This window comes from Rhynchophorus ferrugineus, unplaced genomic scaffold, assembly GCF_030347505.1.
Source record: "Rhynchophorus ferrugineus isolate W39M unplaced genomic scaffold, kcgeb_rfMv2 rfM1, whole genome shotgun sequence".
In the NCBI taxonomy this organism is placed as follows: Eukaryota; Metazoa; Arthropoda; class Insecta; order Coleoptera; family Curculionidae; genus Rhynchophorus; species Rhynchophorus ferrugineus.
In genome coordinates, this window is record NW_027472580.1 from 75,332,873 (window position 1) to 75,350,834 (window position 17,962).

The window sequence follows — 17,962 nt, forward strand, 5'->3', positions numbered from 1 at the left end:
CGACTTTGAGTTTCATTATATCTATCTGAGAATTCTTATCTATTGTTGCACTCTATTATATTATAACTCGTGCCACAATGCTTGTCAAATGAAAAGTCTTCCTTTATTTCTTGATACAGGTGCATATTCCACTATATGTAATATCACATTATACATTACATCATGGTTTGTATATAACATTTTTACTAAAATCAATATTATATTGAAGCTTCAATAATTTAGTTAAGGTTCGGTTCGAGTTATTATTGATTATATTGGATAAATTTTCAAAAAATGGCTCTTCCACTGCTGGTATAAATGGGGTTTGAATAGTGCCCAAACATGTTCCTGTTATATATGTCTGTATTTATTGGAAATTTTGATTGTTCATAAAGAAAAGGTGTAATATCTGATAAGAAGTAACTATTTCAGTTTCTTCAGTAGAGAGCTGGAGCAAAGTCTGATCTTATTCGGTCTTCTTGGAGAGATTTTCCGCCTGTTTAGAGGATTTGTTTTTGGTACTACTTTTAGGTAAGGGTTAGGTCCTAACTAACTGGTATGTTACTTCCTGCTGGTTTATAATATGACTTCCCTTACTTAAAATAATGTTGCATAAACTACCTTAAAAATGTGAATTTATTATTCCTGTACATTTCATAGCTGAGCCAATTTGTGGACCTCTAAGGAAATCATAAAGCCATTATTTTTGAATTTCTTTAATTCGCCTAATTGAAGCACTTAGCTGCGGTTCATCATTATTTACTGCAGTTCAGGCTGTAAGATCACTAAAGGTAGATTGAAGTTGCTCCAACTAACTATTGAAATTACTAAAATTCCCAAATACAATTAAAAAAAGTTTTGAAAACTTAAATTTTTAAGTTCGAAACAAGGTTGCAATAATATATTTATTCCAGTCGTCTATATATATCATGATAAGTTTTCGTTTATATTCTTGTTGTCATTTTAAATACAAACTACATGTACATATGAACATCATATTTAGTTCCCACTCTTTTTCCTTTTTTTATATTTCGTTCACTAAACCTTCTATGCACCAAAAAGGGAGTTTCACATTTTCCTAGTTTTGACTCTTGTTAGATATTCACCATAAATGGCTTCACCAACTCAGTTGCACTCCATATCAACTTGATGGCCAACTATCTTCATAATATATTTATGTTTTTAAATATTATCAGACCAGTATAAGTTCCTAATATCCTTTCTAGAATTGGAGATGTTGTAGTGATTTTTATATAGCCTATAAAATGTTTTACTACTCAGTAGTAGAATTTGCTCAAATTTGAGTTCTGTTGTTAATTATTTAACCATACTTATGGCAAGTTTATATACATATTTATTTTTATAGAGATAAAATCATATTAACTATTAATTACAGTATAACGAAAATATATTAAGATTCTACAAATAAATGTATAATATTATTAATTAATTTTATTAAATATAAGTTTAGTTCAATCCAGTCCTGTATTATATAAATATATATATATATATATATATATATATATATATATATATATATATATATATATATATATATATATATATATATATATATATATATATATATATATATATATATATATATTTGACAATTGAAATAATAAAAACAAAATTAAGCAAAGAATATTATATTACAATAATATTTTTACTTCGGTTTTCTGAATATATTTTGTGATAAGCTTTAATCAACTTTCGTTATATCGCCTATATAATTAGAGATAGATGTTCTTGTTGTTATTTCTGTGTTCTTATTCTTATTTTACCTATATAATTTTTACCATTCAGTGGTAAATTTTACTTCATTTCTATGATTTCTTCGATAAAGTTTTTAACCATATCCTCATAGCATGTTTAGATCTATTTTATTCTTAGATGTGAAGTCGCACTATAGTTTAACGAGTATGTAACACGTGGGCTGAAAAGTTCTGTGTCTAATACAGAGATTGCATTCTAGTTTTATTGCACTAACCGCTCTATCAGTTAGTACTAACCTTCAAAAGGCAGCTATCAAGATTTTATGATATTCTGCTCATAAGTTTGTGAGTTATTGTGCTAAGAGTGACACTACTTTTGTTATTTTCAAAACAATGGATCATAAAAAAAATTGTGTTTCAATTTTATACTGCTTTATGATGGGAAGAAATACCGTTCAACCGAAGCAATGACTTGAAATTGACTACGCTCCATCAGAAGCAACGATAAAGCGTTGGTGTTCTGATTTCAAACGTGGTGTAGACACCGATGATGTAGAACGTAATAGACATACAAATGAGGTTGTAACACCAAAAATCACCAAAATAATCTACAAGATCGAATGATCGAAAAGCGAAGTTGCGTTAGTTAACTAACATCGTAAAGATATCAAGAGAACGTGTTGGTTATATACTGCATGATCATTTAACTATGAGAAAGTCCAAAAACAAGAATGCTTTGATGATTCTAAGCTGTGATTAGCCATGTTTTAACGTAACAAACCGGAATTTTTGTGAATGTGACCATCACTTCACTCCGGAATCAAAACGATCGTCATCTGAATAGACAGAAATTGGTGACACGCCTATTTTGATGAAAAATTTTGAACAAATAAATGCATTTTCTTTTTTACGCCCAGAACTTTTCAGCTCGTGTGTTATTAGACAAATTACAACTAAAAAATACAATTTTAATAAATTTATTAAAGTATTTGATTAACCTATTACTATTTATATCTATTATATTATAATCATAATATATATTTATAATCAATATATAATCGCAAATAATACATTAATATTAATAATTAGTGAGTATTAATCCAGTCCAGTCCTAGGTCAAAATATATACTTAATCAAGCCATTTACATACTTACGTATTAAGTAAATATATATTTGATAACTGAAATAATAAGAACGAAACTAAACAAAGAATATTATGTCACAGTATTATTTTTATTTCAGGCCTCTGAATATATAACCTGATAAGCTTTCGTCAGCTTTCCCCTGCGTTAATCATTGGCGCTTTTAGTTGAAACACCCGCACAACAAAAGTTCCCTCGTTTGCCGAAATATTCGTAGCTTAATGGCCGAAAGCTCCGACAGAGGAGGACGCCCCGATCAAAAGCCGTCGACAAGACAAAGACAGGACAACCAAGAGGCGCATGTCTGAGGTTCTCGTCGCACATTTGCCGCCTCCCGCGATCCGACGCCGAGATAATGACGGTCGGCGCAGGCGCCTCCATTATACGCGCTCCGCCAAGAGGTTGGCGGGTCGTCACCATTCCGTTACCGTTTGAGCTTTCGAAAAGCGGTTTCCTAGAAATAATTAGTACACGGGGTTAAAAAAAAATAGAGCGACAAAGCTCCGTTCATCTATTGATTGTGGTGGGTGATTTTTCCGGGCCGAGAGTTTTCGGTTTTTGGTCTGATACCGGCTTGTGCGTTCGTCAACTTTCAGCTGCTTTCAACGAAAGGAAGACTTGTTGTGGATTGTCTTACTCGTAAGTCGAAATAAAAATAATAATAAAAACGTTCAGATGCCTTATGTTCTAATATATGTCTATAATTGTTTGTTTTATATTTTACTTAAGAAAATGTATTAACATACTGCACAAAAGAAAAAATCGCTTAAATAAATGTAAATATATAAATTTAAATTGATTAAAATTATGTTATCTTTAACCCTATCATATAGAATATTTTAAAATATATTATTTATATATATATATATATATATATATATATATATATATATATATATATATCAGAAGCAAATGTAATGCTATAGTTAATGCGCCCCCTATATTATTAGCAGAATTTCCAATTCGCAATTACCGAAACTGAAATTTCAATGAGATATAAATTAATTCTTAAACAGGTTTATTGAACTGCTATAAAAATTGAAATTATTACAATAAAATGGGCCATAAAACACTTTAATTTATTAGCGGCTATTTTAATTTACTAATAATGAGTACAATCAATATTCAAGTTAAATGACATCAATCAACTTTTAATTTAGACATAATTTGTTTCTCCTATACAAACATTTTTTTAAAATTATGATCGTATTCTTTGTTCTTGTCTCAAGAACTAGTTGTTATTATAAGATAATCATATTGGGACTAAAATTAAATTTATATGCTTACAAGTTATAGACGAAATAAAGTAATTTTACTATTAGAGAAGTAAAAAGCTTCTAATTTATGCATTTGTCTCTAATACAGTAGTAACTATCCATTAGTTCGACTATATGAAATGACAATATATGTCAGCTATCTATCAAAATTGAAAATGATGTTTTTAGTATATTGAACTTATAATACATACTTTTAATATACCAGTATGTATACTTTTCAAAATATGTTTTAATTGCTATAACTGCTACTATAATTCTTTTACTATATAAATAATTTATTAGTATAAAAAGTATTAAATATGAGGAATTATTTTAACTGTATATACGCATATAAGTAAAATTTTCAGTACATTTGGCAACACTTTTAAGTGACAGAAATAGCAGTGGCCAGTTCCATTTAGTCTATAGTAATTGATCTAAGCAAATGCTCTAACAAATACAACCTTTAGAGAACTAAAATCTTCTAATTTATATATTTCTCTGTAATACAGTGGTAACCAACCACTAACTCCCCATTTTGATTTCACAAATATATGTCAACCATCTGCATTTGTATTTGCCAACCAAAATTAAAAATTATATTTTAAATTTATTAATCTAATAATAATAAGGTTTGTACGATATATACAAAACTCCGATTGCAATTGATATGGCTTCAATTTTGTTGTATCGTTGAGAATTAGTATATTCTAATCGCCAAGACGGGAATAAATGAAATAAGAAACAGTCTGATGCTCTATATTCTTATTCAAAGCATAATTTGTTTAAAATTGCAATTTCGATAAAACACTTATTAATTTTTTAGAATTTATTAAACAATGGTCGGAAAATAAGAGAATATACATATTTAACGAAATTTGTTTATACGTTCTAGATAGTATCAAATATATGTGCCATGAATGAGCTGAGCCTTCATATGAGTTAAGGTGACTAAAATGACATGGCACAGAATTGGTTTTGTTGCTTTATTGCGATGATCTAAGCGCAGGTAATTGAAAGGAGTAAATATTTCTTCACTTCAAAAACTTGCACTCTATAATGATAATTAATTTTTGGATTATATTTTAAAGTAATGTCGGTCTCGAAAATACCCCGTATAGGTAACAAATATGTGTTGGAGTTCAATCGTTTCTCATTAAATAACAAATATGTTATGAACTAGAATTAACAGGTCAATTGGTTCAACAAGTTTCAACAGTTTTCAGTCAACAGGTTCCCGGCCTACCGTAGTAAAATACCTTTTTTTGACAAAATTATATTTTTTTATTCAACATAATTCCCTTTAAGGGTGATACACTGATTATAGCGACTCTCCAACTTTTCGATGCCATTTTTATATTACGATTTGTTCGATTCAAATTAGGCCTCAGTTTCGGCGATCACCAAATTTCGTCCCAGCGAGCATTCTTTTGAGATCTGAGAACAGGAAATAGTCGCTAGGGGTCAGATTTGGAGAATACAATGAATGAGGAAGCAATTCGAAAACCAAGTCATGGATTTTTGCCATCGATTTCACTGATTTGTGGAGCGGTGCATTGTTTTAGTGAAGCAGTATTTTCTGTTCCTTCAAATGCGGCCTTTTTCGGCGATTTCGTCCTTCAAACGGTCCAATAACGCTAGGTAATAGTTGCTGTTGATGGTCCTTCCTTTTTCAAGGTAATCAATGAATATTAATCTATGCATATCCCAAAATACAGACACCATAACCTTGCAAGCGGACTGTTGCGTTTTCCCACGCTTTGGAGCAGGTTCATCGTGTACAGTCCACTGGGATGACTGTCGATTGGACTTCGGAGTAAAATGATGAAGCCACGTTTCATCCATTGTCACATATAAATGCCAAAACTCAGGTTTATTACGCTTGATTATCTTCAAACACTGCTCCGAATCATTAACTCGTCGTTGTTTTTGGTCAAAAGTGAGGTCGCACGGCACCTTCCTTGCACAGAGCTTTCTCAACCCAAATATTCGTGAATGATATGATGTACCCGCTCAGTTGATATCTTTAGAGTGTCTGCTATTTCATTCAATGTCAATTTACGGTCACTCGAAATCATTTTGTGGATTTTTTAAATGTTTTCGTCGGTAATAACCTCTTTTGGGCGTCCACTGCGTTCACCGTCTTCGGTACTCATTTCACCACATTTAAACTTAGCATACTAATCTTTGAGAGTTGGTTTTCCTGGGGCAGTGTCCCAAAACTCGGCATCAAGCGAAGTTTTTGCTTCGACTGTATTTTTCCCTTCAAAAAGCAATATTCAACACGCGAAATTCCTTTTTATCCATTTTTTTTCGCAATAATAAAAGTTGCTTCACTCAAAATGCTATAATTCACAAACTAATGATCGGGCACTGTCAAATTTATACACACATCTTTTGAGGCTTAGGGCTATCTAGAAAACATAGGGATTTAATTCTAGTAGCGCCATCTATGTGCCACGCCGGGGACTTTTCAATTGACCTGTTATTCGACTTAATTAACAACTACGTCTTGAAACTTCAACAGCTAATTTCATTCAAAACTTCACTGAAACTCAGCCGGTAGCTGTATGTGCTAAGAGTTTAGTTCGTCGCTAATAACTTGCTAGGATCGAATCTCACTGCGGCTAAAGGTGGCTTATAAGTTTACAAAATATAGGATAATTGTTCCTAAAATTATGTGAGTGTGTTCGCTAAATAACACAACAGAATCTGGGCGAATATTAATAAAAAAAATTATAAAAGAAACCTCAATGGATTCCATCAATAATTAGTTTCAATTGATTAGCTCCTACTACAACATCAGTATCTTCGATGTACTCGTAAATTCGGGACCTACGTGGATTAGTGAAATTATGGCAAGTCGACTGTATAAAATTGAAGATTGGTAAATTAATAAAAATGCAAATTAGTATAACCGCTGCAACAATCAGCAAACTCTTAATTTATACAACTCTTTCTACATTCAATATATTATATAGTGAGAAGGGGTCAGTAGGCCTAATTCTTAAGTGAATTGATGTCCCTGGAAACCTTTTTTCCACTAATTCATTTGATCTGGATGCTAGATCAGTTGTGGCGCTATTTAGGGTGCAATTTAGGTTGAAATCCTAGGTGAATTTTAGGACACCAAATATGCATATGTGTAAATATGAAAAAGATACTATATATGATGATATTAAACAAAAACATACGTTATTAATTTCGTTAACACTACTAAAATTATATCACTATAATCTTTTACGACTTTCGGCACGGTTTATTTATGTTGTGTTCCTTGCTTACGCAACCAAACAACATTTGAATTACAACCACTATGCTCTCATATAGATTTATATCTCGCTTGCAAATGCAAATATTTCATCTCAACAACTAACCTGCACTGATTACAATTTTTCAAATAAATGTACTGTTAACTCAATATAAGCATCTACACAACATAAATTACTTACCAAAAAAAACAATTTATCGTTAATGAGGAGAGAGCTTAAAAATGTAACAATATTTTGTTTATTACATTCTGAGGATTGCAGTATATGCTCTCATGACATGACAACAATTAATAAAAAAATTAATACATTAAAAATGATGTATAAAACATAATAATGCAATAAAAAAAATATACGAGATACTATCGCATCTAATATTTTTGAAACAGATTTGATAGAAAACAGTATTTTTAGAAGGCAACAGTCGCCAAAGAATTCGACTCAGACTATCTGGCCAGACGCTCCTAGACGCTTTTAAAAACGCTCTTAACATAAACATCGCCAGCCTTTTTCGAAAACACATCCTGAGAGTGGAGAATTTCGAATTTTCTTGTTTGTTTTGAAAAGCACATGATCCTTCTGCTTTCCATATGTACAGATCTCGAGTACAGAACTGAAAACAATCGTTCTATTCATAGTTCAGATAGCCATTTATAACTAATTCTATATCTACTTTTTTTTTGTTATATTTTTGCATTATACAATATCAATATAAATATAAAGCAAAACTTATATTACATAAACTTAAGTATTAATAAATAATAAACTTCCAAAATATATAATAAAATATTACAATTACAAATACTTCAATGACTGAATATAAAATAATATTTCATATTGAACTATCAACTTGAACTAGATACCTGAAGAAATGATTTACTTTTTTGTTTATTGAATTGCTGATAATGAAATTCTTTAAGTCATTCAGTGCTTTGTTTGATCAGTTCTTTATTTTAACATAATTTCATCGCTAGCCTCAACTGATTACACAAGATCTTTCCTTTTGCCTGACAAGGAATGAAACAGCCATGTTGGAAGGAGTAGTGGCCAGTTTTCCCCCTTTTGGATCATTCTCATTACATACCTAAGTCTTGCAATTCATTTTCTTCCACCCCTTTCGAGCTTGAAGCTGATCTTTGTCAATAACATCAAAATCGCCATGTAAGCAGTAGCATAATTTTAAAAACCAAACAACGACAGTATAGAATATTCAAAATTCAATTTTATACCTTCCCTGATTGGCGTAATACAATTCAATAACATAAAATAATACTAAATTGATATCTGTTTTGTTATATAGCGAAATGTTAAAAGTATTTATTTAACAGTTAAGTTTGACTTTTAACAGTAATACTTCGTATTTTCACCAATAGATATCGCTAAATAAAATGCATAAAACACCTAATATAATATCAGTACCATTAACAATTTATTACATTATTAATTATATTTATTCATTATTAATTATCTTAATTATTTATAATACTAACTATACCTCCAATATTTTTTGATAAAATTTATCTGAATATATCGAATTAAATTTTTTAATTATTTATTTTTTGCATTGTTATTACTTGTTGCGGACTAATCTATAACTTTTCTTAATAGCTAAGACACGTCGACCCTATCTTAGTACTTGGTGTAATAATGTTTATGAATTAACATTGCAGTTTTTTATTAAGTGCACCTCACTAAGATACACTATACAAGATCAAGTGGTTTGGTCCTTTAAAGTCTGTGTCTTTTTCTGGCTTTATCCAAGAGTTGTAATATTTCGATATTAACATGAGAATGGGGTCTCTCCTCAGTATCCTCAAATTATAGAGCAGAAGTATTATTACTTAGCAGCATCTTAGTTTTTAAGCTGAATCATAATAGAACTACTCATTAATTGAATTTAAATTAGTTAAATTTTAAGAGAATATTTAGAATATATGAGAAAGAAGGCTGTTATGAATGAATGTCGGTAATTAGGATGTGTTAAAATGTCCATCCGTTTAAAGTTTACCTTTTAGAATGCTTTCTAATTATTATATCAAGCATTAAAGTTTCTATTAGAGAAAAATTGATTTTCAAATATGTAGAATTTCTTAAGCAACGCTCGATAATAAAAGTAGTAGTAATAAAGTAGTTCCCGTAGTAACAGTTCGAAAATCCGTTTATAGGCATAATAAGAATTTTATTTTGGACAACTAGCAGTTAGTTGTAACTCTGATTAAACCGAATCATGATCTTCGGCACTAAACTTATTACTATCACAGATGTAAATTCACTAAGGCTAACAAACGAATTGAATTCTAATTTTGTTAACATGTTCTTCCAGAATTGCTTCCATTGTTAGGGAAAGTAAGAAAAATATATAATTCTATATAACAACTATAAATAAATAATTGGTTACAGAATGTATACGTAGAACAAAAAATTGTATTATAATTAGAATTACAAATAATATATAAGAATAGATATTTCATTCCACTCTTTCGATCCATGTCTTTTTTTTGGAACTATCCATTGCGTCTTCGCGAGAAGTTGACGCATTTGGAAAAGTCGTGTTTTAGCACACGCATCATGTTAAAGAATCGAGAGTTCTTACAGATTGACCAATTTATCTTATTAATTCAAGAGTAAATTTCACTTTCTTCTCCTGTGTCACTGATCCTAGTTATTTGTAGTTACTCTAAATGGATGTCATTGGAACTATACCATTTTAAATAACAAATGATCCGTTAATTGTTAACGATTCGGACTTTTCTCCATTTATTCTTTGTCATTTGGTTCTCTAACGCAATCTACATTGTGAAGAATGCTGGAATTTTAAGTATTTGTACCTGTATTAGCACATATAGTTATATAATATATGAAAGGTGAACAAACTCCGCATAGATGAGAGGATTTGGCTGGAAGATGCAGAAAATAGCTCCTAACAAGACATAAATCAATATCATAGAAAGTAATCTAGAACAGAACAGTTAGAAGAGTCAGAACAGGTGCCACCAATCGCCAAGTGTGGCGATATTTAGTGAAGGATATGCGTTTTGCAGTACCCGGTTGTTCATGATGATGAACTATAGTGTTATCACAAGAACATCAAACAAGTCAGGCTCTACAAATGAAGCCGTCTACGCTTAAAAATTGTCGAATTAATTTGACAAATCGTGTACGTATTTACACAATTTCTCGTATTCATGCCACCTTTGGCAAACATGTGCAGTTGTCCAAGCGATCCAAAATGAGGACCAATATAAACAGCCGAAAGCAGGACGTAAGATAAAAAAGTCTAATAAATTAACGTTGTGTAAAAATATTTTCTACACAATCGCGATTCGGCCTAAATCCTGCCTGCATATCTTGTTTCTTCGCTAGTTCTTTGAAGTCTCTTCTGTATAATTTTCAGCAAGACAAAAATAATAAACATATATTAAATATATATAATTAATTAGAATTCATGTTTATGTGAAATGTGCGTCTTCCAAGCAATCTCAGATAATTATTTCATTAAAAATAATACACCTATATAATAAAATTGACCTTAAAATATCGAGGACAGTTTAATATAACGAAATCACAAAACACTAAATAAGCTGAATAATAACCACCGTTAATTAACCACATATGCAAAAATAAAAAAAATTATAAATATCCAGAGTGTCAGTGGAATTGACGATCTTAAATGGCCTTTTTATCCACCATTTTTAATACATAAATTTCCAAACGGTTGACTTTACGACCAACCTGGTTTTATATACCTGTCACTAGTACCGCTGTCCAATAAATTCTGATCGTTAGTTAAATCCGTCACTGTAAATTACTCGAGGCTCCGCCTTTGACTTCGACCCGATAAGACAACCTGTTTTCATAGGTAAAGGCTACACTCCAGGTAAAAGCTCCGAAAATATGCCCCAGATCAATTTAGGTTCTTAATCGAAAATAATACTTTCCATTTATATCATTTAAAAAAATGGGGTATTTAAAAGAGAATGCGATCAATAAAATATTTTTATTTTCGTTATTTAGTCACTATTCTATTAGTATATAGAGCAGGTTAATTGAAAAGTCCCCGGCCAGCCATAGTAAAACACATTTTTTTGGCAAAATTAGTTTTTTTTATTCAACATAATTCGCCTCAAGGGTGATAAACTGATTATAGAGACCCTTCAACTTTTCGATACTTTTATTTTTTCGATATTTTTTTGCTTTTGTAGTACTATTTCTCCTTTACTTCAAAATAGGCCTCAGTTTCGGCGATCACCTTTTCATTCGACGAAAATTTCTTCACAGCCAGCATTCCTTTGAGATCAAAGAACCGAAAATAGTCGCTGGGGGCCAGATCTGGAGAATACGTTAGATGAGGGAGCAATTCAAAGCCCAATTCATGTATATTTGCTATCGTTGTCACTGACTTGTGACACGGCGCATTGTCTTGGTGAAGCAACATTTTCTTTTTCTTAAAATGCGGCCGTTTTTAGACGATTTATGCTATGTAATAGTCGCTATTGGTGGTCCTTCCTTTTTCAAGGAAAATTATTCCATGCGCATGCCAAAATACAGACCCCATAACCTTGCCATCCGACTGTTGCGTTTTTCCACGCTTCGGAGTGGGTTCGTGTGCAGTCCCCTCGGATGACTGTCGGTTGGACTTCGGAGTGAAATTATGGAGCCATGATTCATCCATTGTCACATACCGAAGCCAAAACTACGGTTTATTACGCATGATCATCTTCAAACACTACTCAGAATCATCAACTCCTTGTTGTTTTTGCTCAAATGTGAGCTCGCGCGGCATCCAGTTTGCACAGAACTTTTTCATACCTAAATATTCGTGAATGATAAATGTACACTTTAAGTTTATAACTTTAGAGTGCTATTTCATTCAATTTCAATTTACGGTCATTCAAAGTCATTTTCTGGATTTTTTTAATGTTTTCGTCGGTAACAACCTATTTTAGGTTTCCACTGCGTTCACCGTCTTCGGTGCTGATTTCACCACGTCTAAACTTAGCATACCAATCCTTGGTTGATTTTCGTGGGGCAGTTTCCTGAAGCTCGGCATCAAACCAAATTTTTGCTTCAACTGTATTATTCTTCTTCAAAAAGTAATATTTTATCAACACGCGAAAATCATTTTAATCCATTTTTTTCAAACTGCTTTAATTTACAAACTAATGATCCGACAGCTGTCAAATTTACACACGCATCCTTTGCGGATTACGGCTAGCTAAAGGACATATGGTTATAAAAAGTACTACGCAGTCTTAAATCATTAATCCGATTTTAGTAATATTTTGCTAGGTTGTATTATGTACGAAGAATCCTAACCCACAACATTTATATAAATGTGGGATATATTAAGAATAACTCCAGCAGGATATGTCTAAGGCTCTACATGTAACTATCTTAAGTATAACATAGCTGTTGCACAGAGATATTGAAAAAAAGCTTTATTTAGTACATAAATATAGAATTGGGAGAACTAATCATGAGCTAATAATAATTTAAAGATAATGCTTCTCAAAATATTAAGTCCGTTTGGTTCACTTCAATAATCCGATTTCCTGTGTGTATCGCTTCGACGTTGCTGTGATTTAGCAATCTCATTTGATGTTTTCAGGCGAAATCTTGGCTAACTTGGAAGGCTAACGAATTTGTAATATTTGTTTGCGTAATTACAAAAGAGTAATATAGTTATATATTTTATGTTTTATAATATGTAGCATTGTAACGTATGCCGGATACAACTCACGGTGCTAAACAAATAACGTAACCTACATTTCTTTTGTCAGAAGTAGGTTAATTTCGTGTAATATTTATTAAAAAATATTTGATATAATGTAATATACTGTGAATATAAATAAATACATTTGGCTATTTTATGTTCTTGTTTGTTAATTATTGTTAACAATTGCAAAGGATGGTTTAAGATCAAGACACGATTGTAATCAAGAGAAAAAAGGGGTTATTCATATAATAAATATAAAATCCAAAGAAAATATAAAAATAAATATAAAATATAAAAAGAAAAATATAAACTATTTATTGCAGTCTACCAAAAATTTTACTCTTTCCTTATATATATTTTAAAGTCTCATTTTACCAACTAGAGGTTTATTTGGACTGGACCTACAGTTCAAACTGGGCTCCAAACCACGGTCCTCGGCATTAAGCCTACCGAGTGGCGAGTGACCAACTAAGAAATCATATCAGAAAGCATCCAGCTTTACCCAGCCAGGTTACTGGCCTGACTGGGATCATTTTCCTTGTCTGATTTTGCCTAGGACAATCATAAATATTAAAGAATCACAAATATAAATTTTCAACCATGCCCCAGCAGGATTCGAACCCGCGGCTATCGCAACAGTAGGAGGGCCGTCCTGTCGCCTTTACGACTGCGCCACCAAGCCGGCAATTTTACTATTAAATCAACATTTATTTATCTCTAACTTTCCACCCATCAGCTTTATGGGCCTTTTGAATATTAAAAATATATTTTATAGGAAACAAAAACAGATAGTTACATATTAATTATAGAGAATGAATTATAAAACAGGCAATTTGTACGCAAAATTACCAATAAGTTTACAAGTGATAAATAGATAAAATAAAAACCAAAACATAAATAAACTGTGTAAATATGCGAGTTATATATTTTAAAGAAAAACAGCAGAAGATAAACATAAGCTAAGCTGACTAGAGACTAGAAGATTTAAAACAGGCTTACAAAAGAGACAAGTAAGTGAAACAAACTTAATCAGGTTCATGATTCTATGACCATTCCGATATCGGAAGTTCTCTCTTAAATTGTTTTTCAGGCTCTGAGTTAACCCTTTTATATTATATGTGAATAATATATAGTTTCACTGTTTTCCTGACTGTGTTGTAAATTTCATAAATAACTGACAGCCCGCCATTTACTAGGAACTCATATGTTGTTTTCATGTTAGCTGTGCACATAGGCTTGATGCTTCTTCCTATAAATTTTGACAAGATTGAAAACAAAGGACCTCCCTCACATTTTACCATTTATTGTTCTCATAAAGATCCCAAGTTGGTTGTCTTAGTTGTCTATACATCTTAGTTAATTAAGCATTCTGGTCCTTGCTCCAGGTGAAGGTGTTGTTAATTAAGTTACACCTACATTACTAACCATTAGACAGCTTTTTCAGGTGTTTACTTCAGCTGCTAAAAAAATTGTTCCCCAATTATTGTGGGAATTTTTATTAATGATAACTGTTTAGTGTAAATAAGCAAATTGTTAACATTTTAAATAATTATTGGTGATATTCTTCCAATTTTTATTAATGAATTTCTAGACAGTTAAAATTATCACGTTTAAACATCACCAACTACTTTCATCATATTTGGACACATATAGTCTATTCAAAGTTTTTTTAGTAATGCATCATGGATATTTGTGACGTCGAAATATTGCAATGTTGTCGAATTATCTCTGAGTTTTAGTTCAGTTTGGCTTTGAAATACAAGAAAATTCTAATCTAAATAAAATAGTTGAAAAAAATAATACGAAATATAATTTATTTTAACATTATAGTAAATCTAATACATATATTATCGAAGACTTAAAATTACAATTAAGACACAGCTATAATAGTTTGTTGGTTAGATTTGTTTTGTTTACATTTAACTCTTTTCGACACCATCCGTGAGATAGAGTTTCTAGGCACGTTTTTTTATGTAGTGGTAACCCCTGGATACCTAATCTACCTAATTAACAATTGTGTATCTGAGGAACGTATTTTACTTTCATTCGAGAGCATATTTACTTTTTTCGTTTAGTTCTTGTTTTATTCAATGGTGGGTTTACTTGTCAAGTCATCTTGGTATCACTGTATATTTTCTTTCTTCTACTACTATCTGTGTACACCATTTTTAATAAAATTAATCACTGAATTCTGTCTAATGCATTTACCATATCTGCAAAACAATTAGTATTCATTCTCTCCTCATACGTTGTATTAGGTTATGTTTAATTATGAACAATTACAATCATATCTATGCACAAAATTCTTTCACGCACTACAATACCATTTTCTACAGTTATATTCAATTAATTATGGGCATTTAGTTGTTTCCACTCTCATCACTTTGTCTCAGGAATTTCTATCATTGCACAGCATTATCACATATCCTGAAAGATTCCTTCAGTCACTTTCACTTTCCCACTCATTGTCCAATTCAATCACTAAACTGTTAATTTCTAATCTGTCTTAAACATGTTCACAATTCCACCATTTATCAATTACTTCCTCTGTATGTCTAATCGAGTCCATCCAAACCCAAGATGTTATAGTTGACAATGCTTCCTTCCACATATCCAAACAGTTTTGATGGAATATTCTTCTCGACCAACAATATATCTGCGATTAATTATTAATAAGTATAATGATCAACAGAACCTAATCGAATGCTATTGTAACTTATTTTATTCTATTCCTTTAAAAATTTAATTATTTTCAAGATAAGGTCAGAAAGTTCTATTAAACCTCTCCGAGGGTTATTTTTACACCATTTAAACCCTATGCCCTGTAATAGTGTATAAAACGAGGACTTACATCCCTCAAAATGCTGCATGTCCCTAATTCTGTTATGTATACTTTTCAGAGAGACAATTTTCTCAAAAATAATTTTATTAAATTATGCTAATATCGATAAAATAGTTTGTCTAGTTACTGTTCGTATACATTTCGTATATTTGGTCTCGAATAGAACCAATATCAAGATGGTCAAGATTCGTCACCGACTTTTTAGGTAGACGGGTGGGTTTTCTTAGGTGAATCTAACGTATTATGATTCATTTTGTAAGCGATGTTATTCACAGTACTCACAGTAATATTTAACCCGACAGCAACCTGCTAAAAGACATTTTCAATAAGATTGTATAGGCTTTTATTGTTTAATATCATCAATAATTGTCTCTCTAACGGAATTTACCAGCAAAGGGGGCCTACGTTATCTCGTTCCTTTTCGAAATTACCTATTAACCTGTTTTCGGCATTTTCAAACAAAGTAATACATATTAGGGAGCGACTTATTACGGAAAATTTATCAAAATAAAGGTTAAAATAATATTTGCTGGTGTATAACCTGTAGTAATTGTAACTAATATTTTGAATAATTTTGCGTACATCTGACAACCAGACGGCGACCGGTTGTCAGACGTATGAAAACGTATGTATTTTACCTAAAAATTATTGTTGCTGTATAATTAACTGCTATGCTAGTGTGTTAAAATAAATTATATTTGATAACATTTTTGTTCAATTATTTTATTTAGATTAAAACTTTTTTTGTATGTCATAGCCAAACTGAACACTGCAATATTTCGACGTCACAAATATGCACTAAAAAAACTTTGAATGGATTACAGAGCATGTTTTTGTGTACTTAGACTAAAATTCGGCAACTATTAGCAGCACTGTTATCGTATTAATATAATATATTAAAACTGCTCGCAAAACAATAAAGGAATATATTGTTGAATGGGAGACTAGAATGCTTATTATCAATTTTAACATATGAAATGCTGTATTTCCTGTAAATGTTATGATTTTAATGACTGTATTATCTGCCAATATCAATGAAAGTAGAAGTTAATTTGATAAACAACCTTTAAAATGCCCCTCGTACGTATCCCATTCATTCATTCATCAAAGCAATCGGTGCGGCACACGACAGGTGAACAAAATAAAATCCTATAGTCCTATAAACACATAAGTAAACAGGTTTAATATTTTAGTCTGTTTTAACGGAATACTAACCAATGCTACAAACAAAAATTTATGGCATAATTTAAACACTCTATAGGTCAGTTTTAGTACTTCTACTTTCGTGCTGTGTAAATAGCTAATGGGCAGCAATATAATTAACTTAAATACGAACGGTAAACAAATAAAAACTGAATGGTCATCGTAAATGCAGTAGGGAAAATCTATATGATCGGCATTTACTAGTATGCATGTTTTGGCGTTAATATATTAAGCAAACCTTTCTTTCTTTATCTATTAAACACGTAAACAATATAATAACTTATAAAATTAACAATAATATATATATTGTTTGGTCCTAATAATGTTTAATTCCCTTTCTCTAATATGGCTTTTCCACCCTCTCAAACACGGTTACCATGGATACGGCCGAGGGCGTCAATATTTCTTAGTTTAGTAGGCCACGTCCCATTTATAATGGTTCCCTGACGTTCCGGCCAATGCCTTGCGAAGGTTGGCCACATATCTCCTCATAGGGGCCGTCCTTTCACTTCCTATTGGTCCCGCAGCTGTGACGTAAGGTTTTTGGTAAGGCCGGCTATTCAGAGATCTTTACATTATGGAAGGCGGTCGAGCGAGACGGAAAATGGATAGATTGTGCCTCTGAAAGATATGACAGTTTCTTTTGTTTCTAGAGAGTCCATTTTCTTTTTCTATTAAATTCAGGGAATTCATGACTTCTCTTGATAAAGTTTTCTGTAAAAAGTTCCAAGAAATTTGACATTTCTCCGCGCGACATCTATGTCGGGGTCCAGCTATAGAAAATCGCCCCGCAAAAAGGGACACTGTAAGAACTATATATTTTTTCTGTTTTATGTTTTT

At 31.5% G+C, this 17,962-nt stretch overlaps 1 protein-coding gene across 2 annotated transcripts in view; it reads left to right on the plus strand.

The window, feature by feature from the left end:
- The window catches only part of Abd-B (Homeobox protein abdominal B), a 261,108-nt gene that overhangs the window by 22,537 nt on the left and 220,609 nt on the right, over positions 1 to 17,962 (plus strand). Inside the window, exon 1 of one of the 2 annotated variants that reach the window (XM_076410111.1) lies at positions 3,251 to 3,475. The exons of the other annotated variant lie outside the window; for it this stretch is intronic. The gene's annotated coding sequence lies outside the window, so the exon portion shown is untranslated. Of the gene's footprint in view, positions 1 to 3,250; positions 3,476 to 17,962 lie in introns of those variants that run through there. 2 annotated transcript variants of the gene reach the window in all.